The sequence below is a fragment of the Pristiophorus japonicus genome, unplaced genomic scaffold (genome assembly GCF_044704955.1).
Source record: "Pristiophorus japonicus isolate sPriJap1 unplaced genomic scaffold, sPriJap1.hap1 HAP1_SCAFFOLD_42, whole genome shotgun sequence".
NCBI lineage: Eukaryota > Metazoa > Chordata > Chondrichthyes > Pristiophoridae > Pristiophorus > Pristiophorus japonicus.
In genome coordinates this window covers 2,163,112-2,167,735 of record NW_027254090.1, presented here as the reverse complement: position 1 = coordinate 2,167,735, position 4,624 = coordinate 2,163,112, and the positions used below count along the sequence as shown (strand labels likewise).

The following is a 4,624-nucleotide window of genomic DNA, read 5'->3' as shown; positions in this document are numbered from 1 at the left end:
TTTTTAAACCATGATTTTTAGTTTGGACCCCTCCTGCAGCCCTTTATATTCATACATATTGTCCCTTCCTATCACCTTGTGGTTTACACTTACCCCAGTGCTACTCTGCTCTGTTGCCTCCTGCCTTTTGCATTCTTTCTTGGGATCCTGTTCATCTGCGCTCTCACCCACACTAACTAGCTCAGAGCCCTCTCCTGCGTTCAAATACTCCTCGCATTGAGGCACCGAGCTTTCAGGCTTGCCTTTTTATTACACTTTAACCATTTAGAATTTTGCTGTACAGTGGCCCTTTTTGATTATTGTTTTGAGTTTCTCTGCCCTCCACTTTTACTCATCTCCTTTCTGTCTTTTGTTTCTGTCTCCATTTTTTTCCCTCTGCCTCCCTGCATTGGTTCCAATCCCCCTCCCATATTAATTTAACTCCTCCCCAACCGCACTAGCAAACAGGACATTGGTTCCGGTCCTGCCCAGCTGCAGACCGTCTGGTTTGTACTGGTCCCACCTCCTCCAGAACCGGTTCCAATGCCCCAGGAATTTGAATCTCTCCCTGCTGCACCACTGCTCAAGCCACGAATTCATCTGAGCTATCCTGCGATTCCTACTCTGACTAGCACGTGGCATTGGTAGCAATCCCGAGATTACTACTTTTGTGGTCCATATTTTAATTTAGCTCCTAGCTCCTTAAATTCATCTCGTAGGACCTCATCCCTTTTTTTACCTAAATCTTTGGTACCAATGTGCACCACGATAACTGGCTGTTCGCCCTACCTTTTAGAATGTCCTGCACCCACTCCGAGGCATCCTTGACCCTTGCACCAGGGAGGCAACATACCATCCTGGAGTCTTGGTTGCGGCCGCAGAAACGCCTATCTATTCCCCTTCCAATCGAATCCATATCACTATCGCTGTCCCACTCTTTTTCCTGCCCTCCTGTGCAGCAGAGCCAGCCACCGTGCCATGAACCTGGCTGCTGCTGCCCTGCCCTGATGAGTCATCCCCCTCAACAGTACTCAATGTGAGGCCAACGTGATATCCGCTGCACTGCAGCCCTTCAAAGGGCGAGAAACCACTGAAAACAAAGGATGAGCTCACAAATATTAGGGGCAGTGCAGTCTGGTCAACGTCAAACCCTCCTTTCTCATTCAGCAGTGGCATGAACGGGAATCAGACTTAACAAAGTTTAATTAAAGATACAAATACAAGCAACACTTGAACATCTTTTCAGTGTAAAATTCTTTCACTTTATTTGAAATGCTACTGCGTTGAATCTGAAAATACGCATGTTGGAATTTTATCTTCACTACTGATTGTATTTTGTGTGCACGGCAGGAATAACTGGTGCTGTTAAATTTGATAAAAGTTGCCCCAGATTCGTGGTGTCATCGGCAATGAAGATTTTGAACCAGAAAGCTCTAATACAGTGAGTAAAATGGGATATGGTTTTCGAGTAAAGATGCAAAGCACAGGACAAATGATTGAAGTAGGGACTGTTCCTGAGTTAGCATTTGTTTGATGGTGCAAAAGAAGGTGAGGGGTTAATTAATGATGGTTTCCCGTGAAAGCAAGAGAAAAGTTTAAGAAGAAACCAGACGGTGCCTGTCAGGTGAGCGTTGCTTGTGATACCTGGTGGGAATGGGCAGGGATTTTAAAGCCCCTTGTATTTCAGAACCTTCATATAGACGAACATCTCGAGCTCGTTGTGTAGGTATCATGGTGCAACGGTAGTGTGTCTGACTCCAGATCCGAAGGTTGCGTGTTGAAATTACTTCGGGATCACTCATCTTTTGGATATTGTTCTTCCAGAATTAATATTTCCTTTGCTGTTTGGCAATAACCAGACCCTTGCTCCAAGGTCTGTCTCACTCTTTCCCCGGTGTCAGGCAGATATTTTTTTTTTATTAAAAAAATACTTTATTCGTATAAAAATTTGTACAATACATTCAAAAGCAGTTCAGTACATTTAGCTGCTGTCAGTAATCCCATACACTACATTTGGGTGCTGACGGCAGTTCCTGACGATATATTCCCTTGCTTTTCAGTTCCAGTACAATTCGGTACAATACGGGATACCTTGTAGTACATTCAACAAATTACATCATATGTGTCACAATACAGTACATGGAATGGGTGACGGTACACTTACACTTTTTTTCAACATGCATCACGAAACAGACCTTACATTGTACATGGCACTACATAGGGGTTTACAGATCATAGTGCACCATCTACACAATAAAGCAGTTACAAGTACGGTCCGAGGGGAGTTTTATACTGATTCCTGCCCCGGGGTTTATCGTGTCAGAAGGGCTTTAATCTGTGGCCCTTCCCCACCCTGCCTTTGCAGCAACTATACCAATTTTAAGTGCGTCCCTCAGCACGTAATCCTGGATCTTGGATTGCGCCAGTCTGCAACACGCAGACGTGGACATCTCCTTCCTCTGGAAGACCAGCAAGTTTCGGCAAGACCAAAGAGCATCTTTGACTGAGTTGATGGCCCTCCAGCAGCAGGTGATGTCTGTCTCGGTGAGTGTCCCTGGGAACAGCCCGGAGAGCACAGAGTCCTGTGTTATAGATCTGCTGGATGTCAACCTCGATACAAGCACTGCATCGCTTTTCAAGCTAGGTCCCCTGATGGTCTAGTGTTTAGGGTTTGGCGCTCTCACTGTCGCGGCTCGTGTTCGATTCTCGTTCAGAGAAATTGTACTTCTCATTCAAAATCTTATAAACAAATAGTTCATCATTTTACACATCTTTATGCATTTCCGAAGTAAAAAAAAAGAAGCATTGAATTAAACATCATGAATTAATTCATAAAATTCGATTGTCATATGATATATTTTGCTCTGAGCATATGAGGAACTTTTCTCCCGATCCGATTGGGTTTAATTCTCGTAATCTGGCACTGAAAGTTGAGATGTATCCGCAGTGTCGCGGTGAAAACGTTCACCTCACATGCAAATCATAGACACCATCAGAGGCAATCCTTCGGGATCGAGGAAGATTTGCTTCCACTCCCAAAGTGATTCTTTTGATGGCTGAACAGTCCGATACGAGAGCCACAGACCCTGTTGCAGGTGGGACAGACATATGTCGAGGGAAGGGGTCGGTGGGACTTGTTTGCCGCGTGCTCCTTCCGCTGCCTGCGCTTGGTCTCTTCATGCTCCTTGCGTCGAGACTCAAAGAGCTCATCGCCCTCCCGGATGGACTTTCTCCACCTCGGGCGGCCTGCGGTCAGGGTCTCCCAGGTGTCAGTGGTGATGTCGCACTTTACCAGGGAGGCTTTTTTGGTGTCCTTGTAACGTTTCCGCTGTCCTCATTTGGCTCGTTAACCCTGAAGGAGCTCCGCATAAAGATGTAAAAATAAACACGTAAGGATTAGGGGCCGGAGTTGGCCATTCGGCCCCTCGAGCCTGGTCCACCATTCAAGAAGACCCTGGCAGTTCTTCAACAGCAAGTTTAAACATCTGGGACGGAGCCAACAGGCGCCTGGCTGCCATGAGTGCTAAAAACCTGCGTGGGACAGAAGCTTGACTAGCTCAGTCGGTACAACATGAGACTTTTAATCTCAGCGTCGTGGGTTCGAGCCCCACGTTGGGCCATTTCTTTTCATTTAATGTTGCTTTCATGGAAAACCTCTGACCGAAACGGCACAAAACAAAAATGTTCCTTTCAAAGTCATTAAACTCCGAAATTTCCACGACCCGCGAATCTCCTCAATCAGATGCCTCTAGTTTTGCCGACTCAATCCATGTCCCTTTGCAATGTTGTGCTCCCACCCGCACTATGCAATGTGCCACTAACTTATCGAATCATGGAATGGTTACAGCACGGAAGGCCATTCCGCCCATCGAGCCCGTGCCGACTCTCAGCGAGTCCTACTCCCCCGCCCGTTCCCCGTAGCCCTGCAATTGTTTTTCCTTCAGACAATTATCCAACTCCCGTCTGAAAGATAAGATTGAGTAAGCCTCCACCGCCCTTTTATGCCGTGCATTCCAGATCCTAACCACTCGCTGCTAAATGGCCACCTCCTGTTCCTGTGTGTAAAGCCTGGGAAACACTCGATCAATTATTGCCACATTCACAGCCTTCCTAAATATCGCACCGTAAAACCTTCCATTCTCGTAAAACCAGCTCCTGATGAATCGGCCAGTTGTGTAGGTTAGAGCTCTGGTTATATACCTAACATGACTTTCAGCACAGTGTTTCTGTAGTGTAGTGGTTATCACGTTTGCTTCACACGCGAAATGTCCCCAGTTCTAGCCCAGGTAAAAATATCATTTTGGAGATCTTTTTGCTGTGAAATAAATTCAACACAAGTCGCCCCAGGTTCCTTGGCGCATGAGCACTGGACATTTTAATCCAGTCTCCAACATACAGAGTGAGTAAAGTCAGATAGGGGAGAAAACTTCATCAATGATTCAAAATCCTTAAATAATTAAAGTTCAGTTATTGAAGTTTCCACTGTCCCTCAGTAACATTTCTGCAAAACAACGCTGTCGGTGAATGAATGGGGAATAAAACAAATAATCTTCACCCATCCCTATCTCCCGACACACAGTTTAATTAGTTCCATGTAATTATTTTAAACATTTTGAATGAAAGAGTTTATTTCTGAATCCGGGCT

The 4,624-nt window shown here is 45.6% G+C and overlaps 1 non-coding gene across 1 annotated transcript; it reads left to right on the top strand.

The window, feature by feature from the left end:
- Positions 1 to 3,525: 3,525 nt before the first annotated feature.
- On the top strand, positions 3,526 to 3,598 carry trnak-uuu (transfer RNA lysine (anticodon UUU)). The gene has a single exon. It is a non-coding gene; the product is annotated as a tRNA-Lys (tRNA).
- Positions 3,599 to 4,624: the final 1,026 nt, after the last annotated feature.